This window comes from Panthera tigris, chromosome B1, assembly GCF_018350195.1.
Source record: "Panthera tigris isolate Pti1 chromosome B1, P.tigris_Pti1_mat1.1, whole genome shotgun sequence".
NCBI classification, from domain to species: Eukaryota; Metazoa; Chordata; class Mammalia; order Carnivora; family Felidae; genus Panthera; species Panthera tigris.
In genome coordinates this window covers 102,229,014-102,244,162 of record NC_056663.1, presented here as the reverse complement: position 1 = coordinate 102,244,162, position 15,149 = coordinate 102,229,014, and the positions used below count along the sequence as shown (strand labels likewise).

The 15,149-nt window shown below is 36.2% G+C and overlaps 1 non-coding gene across 1 annotated transcript; it reads left to right on the top strand.

The window, feature by feature from the left end:
* The first annotated feature begins 14,771 nt into the window (after nucleotides 1–14,771).
* On the top strand, nucleotides 14,772–14,874 carry LOC122238168. Its single transcript, XR_006217130.1, has one exon. It is a non-coding gene; the product is annotated as a U6 spliceosomal RNA (small nuclear RNA).
* Nucleotides 14,875–15,149: the final 275 nt, after the last annotated feature.

Here is a 15,149-nt window from a genome sequence, read left to right as displayed (position 1 = left end):
TGGGGGTGAAAATAGGTGAAGGGGAATAAGGATACACTTCTCTTGATGAGCACTGAGTAATATTTAGAATTGTTGAATCACTATATTGTACACTTGGAACTAATATAACATTATGTTAACTATACTGGAATTAAAATTTTTAAAAATTTACAAATCTGAAATCAGTGCCTCTAGACTCTGACTAGCTATCTCCTCACACATTTTACCTTTTTTTTTTTTTTTTTTTTACCTATTTCTAAAAAAACATGTTATTGTAGAGGTCTCCAATCTGGTTAACAAAATTCAGCACATTAAATGTTCTAATTTATCTGATTTATCTTACTAAGGATAATAAAACAGTTAAGTCAATAATAATTAAATCTCTCTTCCTATATCACCAGGTCTTTAGGAAAACATAGCCATAGGAAAGCTAAGCCCCTCACAATGTGAAGGCCTGAGAAAGAAGGATCAAGAACAGCTAGTGTTCAGTGCCAGATTGCTCACTGAGTATGTATTCACACAGAGGATATTCTATAAAAGATCTGATGGAGGCCCGTTCACAGGATCAAGCTGCTGTGATTGACTCCACATCTATTCAATTCTGATGATGCCTTGAGTCATAACTGTACACTTCCCACCCTCATACATTAGGTAACCATGTCAGCAAACACCCTGCAGAAGGAACCGGTAACAAATCATATTCATATTCTATATCCCTTCCAAGAGAAAGATATTCCGCTATTATAGAAACCCTTCCCGGCTTAAGCATTAGAAAGGAATTACTCCAGATATACATGAATATTTAACTGAAATGAAGTACAGGTATGAAAATAGACCCAAGAGCTACTCATGGAATTACACAGCCATTACCAATCAAGGAACCTATTCTCTCTAGCTGTTTTTGGTACAGAATTTTAAATTTCTCTTTCTCTTGAAATTTCCATCCACCTGTTTCATTCTGGTTTTTTTCTTTTGTGGACTGAAGTTTTCTGTTATTTTCATGTACATGCTGAGGGAACACCCTATGACTCATAAATGTCTGAGATACCTAGTTTCTTTCGCTTTCAATTTCAAATTCACTAGTGATAGAATTCAATAAAGCAGCTAGCATCAGGCATTCATCTCTGGTCCAATAATTTATGGTCATAGAAATAGGGTTTCATAATGCATAATGGCAGCTGGGACTCATCTGTAGGTTAGCAGTAGCTCATAAATAATGGATGTTTTATGTGGGAAGACAACCCAGAAAAGTATATACTGAGACATAGAAACCTGAGTCAATGTGAAATTTTAGGCTTACTTACTTACTTACAGTTAAAAAATTTAAGAGTCAATGTGAACTTTTAGGCTTACTTACTTACAGTTAAAAAATTTAAGATGATAATACCATGTAGTATTGTCTTATAGGCTGATATAAATATCTGATTTACATATTTATGTCTATATCAATTGATCTAGGTAGGAATACCTATGTGATCTATACTAGTTATATATTATCTATACCCACCAATTGATCTATATAGAGATATATACTAGATAGATATATCTAGTATAAATATCTATACAGATATGTGAATAGATAACATATATCTAATATAGATCGTATCACAGTTGCTTCAAGTTCATTTCTTTTTCCAGTTAAACCAATTCCAAGGACCCATTCAGAGGATTCTTTGTCGTAATCCTGTAGTGGGTGACTACTACCACCCCAGAGGAAAGAAAAGCCAATTATATATGCAAGGACTGGCAATGGCAGTGTCAGGCAACCTTGAAGCACTTGATACAGCTGGGTAGCTGATAATCGTGGTGCCCTCTTAGGAAGCATCCTTGCTTGGCTTGATCATTATCACAGAGATACAGAGCTTGAAGTAGCAGAGTAAGAGTTTTAAAGAAGCTTGGAAAGAACTACAATGTACCGGGTGCTACCCAGTGCAAATAGAAATGTAAAGAGCCCCTTCTATGCGGGTATGCATCTAATTCAGGACAAAATCACTTAGAAGAAGAAAAAGCTCTTCCATAAAGCTTTACATCATACAGTACATCAGGTGAACATATCAAGTGACTTTCTACTTGAAGGCTCTTTTGAGCAACACTTGCTGAATATAATTTCTGAAGAAGCAAGTAAAACTATTATGCAGTCCATATTTTGCCTTTGGTCCACAAGAATGATTCTTCAGAGAAAATTTTGTGACATTTGTTATTTAAATTGAAAATATACTACATGTCAAAATTAAAATAAATATGAATATTTGATATTAATCAAAATTAAAGGCATATAAATATATCAGTAATCATATTACATGCAAATGAAATAAAACTCCAAGACAAAGTTTGCCAAGCTGGGTTTAAAAAAAAAGGCATATGTGGCTTATACAACTAGATTACAGAGTCTATCCATCAGGAAGAGCTAACAATTATAAATGTCTATGTGCTGAATACGGGAGCCCCCAAATATATAAAACAATTACTCACAAATATAAGCAACCTTATTGATAAGAATGTGATAATTGCAGGGGACTTTAATTCTCCACTTACAACAATGAATAGATCATCTAGACACACGGTCAATAAAGAAACAAGGGCCCTGAATGACACATTGGATCAGATGGACTTGACAGATATATTTAGAACTCTGCATCCCAAAGCAACAGAACATACTTTCTTCTCGAGTGGACATGGAACCTTCTCCAAGATAGATCACATAATGGGTCACAAAACAGCCCTTCATAAGTATACAAGAATTGAGATCATACCATGCATACTTTCAGACCACAATGCTATGAAACTTGAATGCAACCACAGGAAAAAGTCTGGAAAACCTCCAAAAGCATGGAGGTTAAAGAACACCCTACTAAAGAATGAATGGGTCAACCAGGCAATTAGAGAAGAAAATTAAAAATATATGGAAACAAATGAAAATGAAAATACAACAACCCAAACGCTTTGGGATGCAGCGAAGGCAGTCCTGAGAGGAAAATACATTGCAATCCAGGCCTGTCTCAAGAAACAAGAAAAATCCCAAATACAAAATCTAATAGCACACCTAAAGGAACTAGTAGAACAGCAAAGACATCCCAAACCCAGCAGAAGAAGAGAAATAATAAAGATCGGAGCAGAAATAAACAATACAGAATCTAAAAAAACTGTAGAGCAGATCAATGAAACCAAGAGTTGCTTTTTTGAGAAAATAAACAAAATTGATAAACTTCTAGTCAGTTTTCTCAAAAAGAAAAGGGAGAGGATCCAAATAGATAAAATCATGAATGAAAATGGAATTATGACAACCAAGCCCTCAGAAATACAAGGAATTATCAGGGAATACTATGAAAAATTATATGCCAACAAACTGGACAACCTGGAAGAAATGGACAAATTTCTAAGTACCCACACACTTCCAAAACTCAAACAGGAAGGAATAGAAAGCTGAACAGACCCTTAACCAGCGAAGAAATTGAATCAGTTATCAAAAATCTCCCAACAAATAAGAGTCCAGGACCAGATGGCTTCCCAGGGGAATTCTACCAGACATCTAAAGCTGAAATAATACCTATCCTTCTCAGGCTATTCCAAAAAATAGAAAGGGAAGGAAAACTCCCAGACTCATTCTATGAAGCCAGCATTACTTTGATTCCTAAACCAGACAGAGACCCAGTAAAAAAAGAGAACTACAGGCCAATATCCCTGATGAATATGGATGCAAAAAGTCTCAATAAGATACTAGCAAATCAAATTCAACAGCATATAAAAAGAATTATTCACCATGATCAAGTGGGATTCATTCCTGGGTTGTAGGGTCAGTTCAATATTCACAAATTGATCAATGTGATACATCACATTAATGAAAGAAAAGATAAGAACCATATGATCCTGTCAATAGATGCAGAAAAAGCATTTGACAAAATTCAGCATCTTTCTTAATAAAAACCCTTGAGAAAGTCGGGATAGAAGAAACATACTTAAAGATCGTAAAAGCCATTTATGAAAATCCCAGAACTAATATCATCCTCAATGGGGAAAAACTGAGAGCTTTCTCCCTGAGATCAGGAACACAACAGGGATGTCCACTCTCACCGCTGTGGTTTAACATAGTGTTGGAAGTACTAGCATCAGCAATCAGACAACAAAAGGAAATCAAAGGCATCAAAATTGACAGTGATGAAGTTAAGCTTTCACTTTTTGCAGATGACATGATATTATACATGGAAAATACGATAGACTCCACTAAAAGTCTGCTAGAACTGATACATGAATTCAGCAAAGTTGCAGGATACAAAATCAATGTACAGAAATCAGTTGCATTCTTATACACTAATAATGAAGCAACAGAAAGACAAATAAAGAAACTGATCCCATTCACAATTGCACCAAGAAGCATAAAACACCTAGGAATAAACCAAAGATGTAAAAGATCTGTATGCTGAAAACTATAGAAAGCTTATGAAGGAAATTGAAGACAATATAAAGAAATGGAAAAAATTCCATGCTCATGGATTGAAAGAATAAATATTGTCAAAATGTCAATACTACCCAAAGCTATCTACACATTCAATGCAATCCCAATCAAAATTGCACCAGCATTCTTCTCGAAACTAGGGCAAGCAATCCTAAAACTTGTATGGAACCACAAAAGGCCCCGAATAGCCAAAGTAATTTTGAAGAATACCAAAGCAGGAGGCATCACAATTCCAGACTTTAGCCTCTACTACAAAGCTGTAATCATCAAGACAGCATGGTATTGGCACAAAAACAGACACATAGACCAATGGAATACAATAGAAACCTCAGAACCGGACCCACAAATGTATGGCCAACTAATCTTTGACAAAGCAGGAAAGAATATCCAATGGAAAAAAGACAGTCTCCTTTACAAATGGTGCTGGGAGAACTGGACAGCAACATGCAGAAGGATGAAACTAGACCACTTTATTACACCATTCACAAAAACAAACTCAAAATGGATAAAGGACCTGAATGTGAGACAGGAAACCATCAAAACCCTAGAGGAGAAAGCAGGAAAAAACCTCTCTGACCTCAGCCACAGCAATTTCTTACTTGACACATCTACAAAGGCAAGGGAATTAAAAGCAAAAATGAACTATTGGGACCTTATGAAGATAAAAAGCTTCTGCACTGCAAAGGAAACAGTCAACAAAACTAAAAGGCAACCAACAGAATGGGAAAAGATATTTGCAAATGACATATCGGACAAAGGGCTAGTATCCAAAATCTATAAAGAGCTCACCAAACTCCACACCCGAAAAATAATCCAGTGAAGAAATGGGCAGAAAACATGAATAGACACTTCTCTAAAGAAGACATCCAGATGGCCAATAGGCACATGAAAAGATGCTCAAAAGTCGCTCCTCATCAGGGAAATACAAATCAAAACCACACTCAGATATCACCTCACGCCAGTCAGAGTGGCTAAAATGAACAAATCAGGAGACTATAGATGCTGGCAAGGATGTGGAGAAACAGGAACCCCTTGCACTGTTGGTGGGAATGCAAACTGGTGCAGCCACTCTGGAAAACAGTGTGGAGGTTCCTCAAAAAATTAAAAATAGATCTACCCTATGACTCAGCAATAGCACTGCTAGGAATTTACCCAAGGGATACAGGAGGGCTGATGCATAGGGGCACTTGTACCCCAATGTTTATAGCATCACTTTAAACAATAGCCAAATTATGGGAAGAGCCTAAATGTCCATCAACTGATGAATGGATAAAGAAATTGTGGTTTATATACACAATGGAATACTACATGGCAATGAGAAAGAATGAAATCTGGCCTTTTGTAGCAACGTGGATGGAACTGGAGAGTGTTATGCTATGTGAAATAAGTCAAACAAAGAAAGACAGATACCATATGTTTCCACTCCTCTCTGGATCCTGAGAAACTTAACAGAAGACCATGTGGGAGGGGAAGGAAAAAAAATGGTTAGAGAGGGAGGGAGCCAAAACATAAGAGACTCTTAAAAACGGAGAACAAACTGAGGGTTGACAGGGGGGTGGGAGGGAAGAGAGGGTAGGTGAGGGGTGTTCAGAGGGCACCTGTTGGGATGAGCACTGAGTTTTGTATATAAATCAATTTGACAATAAATCTCATTTCCAAAAAAAATTAAGAAAATGTATACAATAAATAGTATAAAATTGGAGAAGTTAAAATAGAATAAAAAATACATTTCCAAAAAAATTAAAAATTAGTAAAATATTTTTTTAATTTTATATGAAAATGGAAAATATTTTTTTCTTTCTGTATCCAAGAATAAGAAAAGAAAAAAAAAGAAAACAAAAAATTAATAGATGGACCAGCAAACAGAATGAAATCTAAATGAAATTGCAACCCTTAGAAGTCAAACTATGAAGCACTTTAGAATCTGTACACTAAGGAGGCAGAGAGACTTGTGGTCCTCCTCTAAGGCTGGTTGGCACAGTTGGACAGGGCTTAGTATAATGGCTCTGCTCTCCACCCGGTGGTGCTGCTTAGCTTACTGGGGTGGAATGGTGGGGTGCGCATATGCTTATCTGTGCATGCACGTGAGAGGAGAAAATGGCTTCATCTAGCTTCCCAGTCTCTAGCATCAGAACTCTGCTCTACACAACCGGCAATCAAGCACTCCTCCTTTGTCTCTGGCTTTTGTCCACTCCTCACTTCTACACTGTCCTCATCCAAGCTGTCAACCTGACATGTAGCACCTCCCTACCAAATTTTATCCCAGGTGGGGCTGTTTCCAAACCCCTCACATCTGAGGGCCCTGCAGCTTGGATCTGCCCAAACCCTCTGGAGGAGGGTCTCCCGAAGCTATGGCCACATGCCAGCTTGCCCCCAGGAACATTCCTGTGATCATGCTGCTGTAGAGGCTCAGAGAATGTTACTAGATGCTGGCTTGCACCAGAATAAGTTCATCTGATCATGTAGCAGCAGTGTTTTAGGGATTATGGTAAATCACAACACACAACCCATGTCAGGTTTCACCGCACCCTGGAATTTTTGTTCCAATACCAGCAGTCATGTTCTCTGGGGCCTGCTGGGACCTTTGCCCATGGGGAGGCCCTATGGCCTCTACCAAATTCCCTCCTAACAGGGTGGCAGGGGAACTGCTTCTCCCTGTGGGTCCCGCAGACCCAAGCACCCCTCAGACCTTGCTGCTTGCTCCTGGTGATTTGCCCTTCCCACCAGAGCACCGCCAGGTATCAGACTGCAGAATTTATGATGCCACTCTGCTCTCAGACTGCAGAATTTATGATGCCACTCTGCTCTGTTTGTAGAGTCATAATTATATTGAAACTCTCTCCTTTTTTCTTTCTCCCTTTACTGTTCAGGCACTTGTGGGTACTTCCACTTTCTCTTTCTCTCCTGCCATTTTCAGGGCAAGTGCTTTTCCTATACTCTCCCCCTTTCTCTATCCTCTCTCTGCAAATACCACTCCCTACCCTCCATGGCTTCTCTCTCCCCCAATTCACATTTCCTCATCATGTACCTGCTGAGTTCTGTGGCTTAAGTTATGCAGATTGTTGTGCTAATCCTCAGATCAATTTTCTAGGTGTGCAAAATGCCTTGATGCTGATCTAGCTGCATTTGAGGGATGAGAGAAGCAGAGAACTTCCATGCTGCTCTGCTATCTTGCCCCCCCCCCCTCTGAAAATCTTAAGCAGGCTCCATGCTCAGTATGGATCCTGACATGGGGCTTGATCCCATGACCCTCAGATCATAACCTGAGCCCAAATCAAGAGTCCTATGCTCAAATGACTGAGCCACCCAGGCACCACTAAGCATTCTTTAATAAGAATAAAAACTTCAAGTCATTGAAACATATCTGGTATTTATTTGAAATTAATACAAAAATTTAAAATATATACTAGAAAATCACCTCATTATTTTGAAAACAGGTATATAAAAGGAAAGAATCAACCATTCTCTTTTATATACCTTTGTCTTTTATATAAAGCCCATATACAAGCATATTTTACTGCACTTCACTTTATTGTACTTTGTAGATTTTATGGTTTGTGTGTGTGTGTGTGTGTGTGTGTGTGTGTGTGTGTGTGTTTGCTTTGTTTTGTTTATAAATTAAAGGTTTGTGACAACCCTGAATTAAGCAAGTCTATTGGCACCATTTTTCCAATCTTTGCTCACTTCATGTCTCTGTGTCACATTTTGGTACTTATTTGGTAATATTTAAACCTTTTCATTATTATTATATTTGTTATGGTGATTTGTGATCAGTCATCTTTGATGTTATTATTGTAATTGTTTTAGGGTGCCACAAATATGGCCATATAAGATGGTGACTTGACTAGACAAATGTTATATGTGTTGTGCCTGCTCATCAGCCATCCTTCCCTGTTTCTCTCCCTATCCTTAAACCTCTCTTTTCCTACAGACACAATGTTGAAATTAGACTAATTAATAACCCTATAATGGCCTCTAATTATTTAATTAAAAGAAAGAGTCACACATTTTTCTTTAAATCAAAAGCTAGAAATGATTAAGCTTAGTGAGGAAGGCATGTCCAATGCTGAAAAAAACTAAAAGCTAGTCCTCCTGTGTCAGTCAGCCAAGTTGTTGATGCAAAGGAAAGGTTCTCAAAGGAAATTAGAAGTGCTACTCCAGTAAATACTCTAATGATAAGGAAGTAAAACAGCCTTACTGCTAATACAGAGAGTTTTAGTGGTCTGGATAGAGAATGTAATCAGCCACAACATTCCCTTAAACTAAGGCCTAATCCAGAGCGTCTCTAACTCCCTTCAATTTTATGAATGCTGATTGAGGTGAGAAAGCTACAGAAGAAAAGTCTGAAACTTGCTGAGGTTGGTTCATGATATTTGAGGAAAGAAGCTATCTCTATAACAGAAAGTACAAGATGAAGCAACAAGTGGTGATGTAGAAGCTACAGCAAGTTATCTAGAAGATCTAGCCAAAATAATAAATGAAGGTAGCTACACTAAAGAACAGATTTTCAATGTACATGAAACTGTTCTACTGGAAGAAGATGCCATCTAGAACTTTCATAACTAGAGAGAAGTCAATGCCTGGCTTCAAAGCTTCAAAGGACAGGCTGACTTTTTGTTAGGGGTTAATGCAACTGGTTGCTCATTTAACATTTCAAAAATCCGTGGGCTCTTGAGAATTATGTTAAATCTACTCTACCTGTGCTCTACCAATGAAACAACAAAGCCTAGATGACAACAAATCTATATACAACATAGTTTACTGAATATTCTAAGCCCACCCATTTTGAAACCTACTGCTCAGAAAAAAAAAGTCCTTTCAAAATATGACCACTACTGACAATACACCTGGTCACTCCTCTGATGGAGAGACACAATGAGTTTAGTGTTGTCATGCCTGCTAACACAACACCCATTCTGCACCCAGGGATAAGGAGTAATTTTAAGTTTAAAGTCTTATTATTTAAGAAATACATTTCACAAGGTTGTAGCTGCCAGAGATAGTGATTCCTCTGGTGGGTCTGGGAAAAAGTAAATGGAAAACCTTCTAGAAAGGATTCATCATTCTAGATGCCATTAAAAACATTTGTGATTCATGGGAAGAGGTTAAAATATCAACATTAACAGGAGTTTGGAAGAAGTTGATTCTAACTTTCATGGATGATTTTGAGGGATTCAAGACTTCACTAGAGAAAGTAACTGCAGATATTGTGGAAATAGCAAAAGAACAAGAATTAGAAATGGAGTATGAAGATGTGACTGAATTGATGCAAGCTCATGGTAAAATGTCTACAGAGGAGGAGTTGCTTCTTATAAATGAGCAAAGGAAATGGTTTCTTGAGATGGAATCTACTCCTGGAGAAGAGGTTATGAAGACTGTTGGAATGACAACAAAGGATATAGAATATTACATAAGCTTAATTGACAAAGTAGCAGCATGGTTTGAGAGAATTGATTCCAATTTTGAAAAAAGTTCTGTAGATAAAATGGCATCAAACATCATCATATGCCACAGAGAAATTATTTGTGAAAGGAAAAGTTAATCAATGTAGCAAACTTTATTGTCTCATTTTGAGAAATTTCCACAGCCACCCTGACCTTCAGCAACAACCCTGCTTAGTCAGCCACCATCGACATCAAGACAAAACTCTCCACAAGCAAAAAGATTATGACTTTCTGAAAGCTCAGATGATGATCAGCATTTTTCAGCAATAAAGGTGTGTACATTCTTTTTTTTTTTAAATAATGCTGTTGCACACCCAATAAGCAACAGTATAATGTACATATAGCTTTTATATGCACTGGGAAACCAAAAAATTCACTTGACACATTGTGGTATTTGCTTTATTGTGGTGGTCTGAAACTAAATCTGCAGCATCTCCAAGTTATGCCAGTATCAGAGTAACCAAAAAGTTAATAAAAATTTCTCTTTCAACTGATAAAGATTAAATAATAAAATTTGAATATCATCATTTTGAACCTCTAATGAATATGATCATTAATGGCTAAAATTTGCAAAAAGAGTGATGAACTATTATATACTTCCTGAAGGAAGTATAGACCACCAACTGAAACATAGCCTTGCAAGAACAAGGAACAGAATCTGAATCTAATCAGTTTAGAGAAATTCAAGGGACAAAGAAATATATTCAACTACATGAGGTGGATGCAATCAATAAACATCAGACCATGAGAAACTTCTAGGAACAAAAAACTTAGTTTCTTCAAAAATAAAAACATTGCAAGTAAAAAAAAACCAAGATGTAGGAAAAACATAGATTAAAAGAGACTTAAGATATTTATCAACAAAATATATGTGAACTTAATTTGGATCCCAGTTCAAACATTTACACAATATATACATATATATAACTGGAGAAATATGAACACTGATTGGCTATTTGAGAGTATTAGGAAATTAAATTTTTAAAAAACTAACATATTTGTAGATGAAATTATATCACATCTTAAATTTGCTTCAAAATAATTTAGAAGGATTGTGGCTGGGGTACAGCTAAAACAAAATTGTCCATTTATTGGTAGCTACTGAAGCTGGATGATGAAGCCATCAGTTCACTATACAGTTCTCTCCTCTATATATGTTTGGAAATTTCCATATTAAAAGTTAGTCATAAGAAAAGAAATGGTCATAATTCAACAATAGAACTTGGGGGACCCAATGCACAGTTGACTTTGTCAGTTTTGTAGATGTTTGGACTTCATGAACCAGCTTAAACTAGTGCCAAAGTAAATAGTTAAATAGAGAAACTTACTGTGAAAAAAAGGATGAGAAGGGCAAGACAGGACAAAATACACTGGTAAATGCAGCTCAGACACATACCAAGCAGAAGAACAAAAGATGGCTACAGGAGACCGAACAGGATGTTCAAGGATCTTGGAATATATAAGCCCTTGGTAAATAGAATTTCTTACCCTGTAATAAGGGAATAGAAAGACCCTATGTCTTTTCAACATTCAGGGACTAATCACCTAAAGGCATTAGAGTTTTGCTAAGTGCTGTGGAAACAAGATCGCAAAATAACCTCTGCCTGCAGAATGGAAGTAGGAAAGACACTACCACCACTTTAAGAGACATACAGTAAGTGCAAAGCATCATAACAACTCAGAGAATAAAGTAATGAAGTTTTGCCAGAAGAGTGAAGACTGTTTCAAAGCAATAGTTGAACTGTTCTTAAAGAATCAGAAATTCACCAGAATGATAAAGATGAAGAACTGTGTATAACTTCTCATTTATTCAGGTTAAAATATTTTTAAGTGAAGTAGGTAAAGTATACAATTTTCCAATATACAAATTTTTGTTTAAAAACATGTTCTCATAATATTTCATGTACATAGTAAAAATGCAAGCAGTAAATAAGACCATAAAAAAAAAGTAAAATGTTATTATGTGGTGCCCTATATACTAGTCTAAGTTTCCAGAGGTGACCACTTTACACTATTCCTTTTTAGGTTTTTTTGGTAGATTCTCAGTAACTCTAAAATGTTACTGATATTTCTGCTTATTGATATATCAACTTTAAAACATAGTTGATTTCCTACTGTGAAATGTGGATTAGCTCACTTAAAATTCTATTCACTTATTGGCTATGTTCTTTTAAGTATTCTTTTCATAATACTTTAATGATTGTAAAATACACCCTCATCTTATTACACTCAACCCTAAATTAGTAAGTCCTTTTATCACTTCCTAAACAGTTAAAGAACCTTAAAACAGTTTAACTCCACTTACCGCCACCCTTGATTTTTGTACTATTATTATATATTGTATTTCTACATGTGTTAAATGTATGAGACATTATTCTTATTGTTTAAAGCCATCCATAGCATTGTACTTATAAAAATACTCACCCTTTTTGATGCTCTTCCTTCTTTCATGAATCTCTATGGTTCCATCTAGTATATTTTCCTTCTGCCTGAGTAACTTCCTTGTAAGAGCAAGTCAGCCAGCAACAAATATTTTTTTTCTGTATATATACCTCACTTTTGAAAAGTATTTTCACAAGGAATAGAATTATAAGTTGGCAGTTATTTTCAACATGTTAAAGATAACAATTTATTGTATTCTAGCTTAATTGTCTCTGTTTAAAATTCAGTTGACATCTTAAATGTTTTTTTAAGTTTATTTATATGTTTTGAGAGAGAGCGTACACGAGCAGGGGAGGGGCAGAGAGAATGGGAGAGAGAATTTTAGGCAGGCTCCGTGTTGTCAGTGAAGAGCCCCACATGGGGCTCCATCTCACAAACCATGAGATCATGACCTGAGCTGAAATCAAGAGTCAGATGCTTAACCCACTGAGCCACCCAGGCGCTCCTTAACTATTTCTTCTTTGAAGATATCTTTTCTTCTACCTTTGGCTTCAGAGATTTTCTCTTTGTTTTTAGAAGTTACACTGTGATGTACCTGCCTACAAGAATTTATACTTGGGATTTGTAGAGCTTCTTGCTAATTTGATATTTATGTGGAAAATTCTAGGCCAGTTTCTGTTAAACATTGTTATGTCCTATTTTCTCTCTCCTCTCCTTAAGAAGACCTGCTTTTACATGTTGACCTTGACACTGTTTTCTACATCTCTTGTGCTCTTTCCTAAATTGTATATCCCTTTTTATTTTCTATGCTTAAGTCTGGGTTCCTTCCACTGGCCTCTCTTTAAGTTCACGAAACTTCTTTTCTGCTATGTGTAATCTGTTAGTGAATCTATACATTGAATTATTAATTTCAATTTTGATAGTTTTATTCTAGTATTTCTATTTATTCTGTTTTATAGCTTCTGGGTCTCTGTTAATATTCTCCTTATTTTCCCCCCTATTTTCTTGATTACCATAGTATCTGAAACATCTATATTGTTTCTTTCTAGGTTACCAAGTTTTTGGATCTATTCCTTTTATGTATGCATTATAATTTATGAATTGATACAAGACATAGTATATTAAAAATTGCATTAGTTTGATTACATTTTCTACCATTAAGCAGAAAAATTACAAGCATATTTCCCCTAATTTTGTTAAGGACTGGCTTGTTGTTTTGTTAGGACAGGTGTATTTTACTAGTGCCAACCCTGGGTTGAATATTGCCCATTTCCCAGCACCAAATTCACGTCTGCCTGGAACCTCAGAATATGAGTTTATTTAGAAATAAGATCTTTGCAGATTTAGTTAAGATGTCTTACTTGGCTATAGTGGGCTCTAAATCAAATGAGCTGTGTCCTTATAAGAAGGCCATAAAAAGATACAGACACACAGAGAGGAATGCTATGTGAAAACAGAGGCAGAGATGGATTTTTGGTCTTTAGGCCAAGGAACACTGAGGATTGCCAGCAACCACCAAAAGCCAGAAGAAGCAAAAAAGTATACTCCCACTTCTGAAAAAGCCTAGCCCTGCTGACACCTTGTTTTTAGACTTCTGACATCTGGAAATGTGAAAGAATACATTTTTGTTGTTTCAAGCCACCCAGTTTGTGGTAATATGTTATGGCAGTCTTACAAAACTAATGCATGCCCTAACTTCTATGGGTTGCCCTTCAGTAGATCAAATCAAAGCCTGAGGTTTTTATGGAGGTTACCCTTCCTAGGGTTCTCTTGCCCCAGCATTATGTGACTGCTAAGATATTTGCCTGGGGCTTTAGCTTCTTAGTTACTACTTTCTACTGCAGTTACTTAGAGTCTTGCCCTTCACCTGCACAATTTAAGAATTGGAGAATGTTCTGAGAGAAGACTCCACAGATACTTTGAGGCTCTCTTTCCTGTGCTGCTAGCCTTATTAGGATTTTGCTCCTCAAGTCCTATGTACTCTGACAGCACCAAACTCCAACCTCTTCATTTTAACCTGGTGGGATTGAAGTTTTCTCTTAGGACTTTATTCTCCCACACTGTTAATTAGCCCATGTACTCAGGTAAAATCTTTGGAGTTCAGTATGGAAATATATATTCAACAGATGGTTGACAGAAGGGTGGGGAGTGTGGGGTTGGGCCAAATGGTGAAGGGGAGAGGGAGATACAGTCTTCCAGTTATGGAATGAATAAGTCATAGGACTAAAAGGCACAGCATAAGGAATACAGTCATTGATATTGTAATAGCAATTTAACAGGACAGATGGTAGCTACACCTGTAGTGCACATAGCATATACACTTGTTGAATCACTATGTCATGCACTTGAAACTATTATAACATTGTGTATCACCTATACTGAAATTTAAAAAAAAGAAATATTCAAAATTATTTTTCCTCAGTACTTTGGAGGCATTAGCCCACTATTTTATAGTTTCCTGACATGAAATTTTGTGCAAACAAAAAACAAAAAACAAAAAACACAAAGAAACAGTGCTTTGGCAGCACATACACTAAAATTGGAATGATACAGAGAAGATTAGCATGGCCCCTGTGCAAGGATGACATGCAAATTCATGAAGTATTCCATATTTTTAACCTTTATTAAAAATATTTTTCTTCAATTTTTCTTACTATATTTTTTACTTTTGTGTAAATTTTTTAAATTCTATTTTACTTCTATTATTTCATTTTAGTCTACTTCAGTGTATTCATTTTTCCAAATTTTTAAATAATTTCTTTTTTTTCCTTTTTTTCCCCTTTTTTTCTCTAATCTATCAAGCCACTTTTAACACCCAGATCAAAACACACCTGGGATCTAGCATCATTTATTCGATTTTTGTCTATGTGTGTATTTGTTTTTAATTTTTT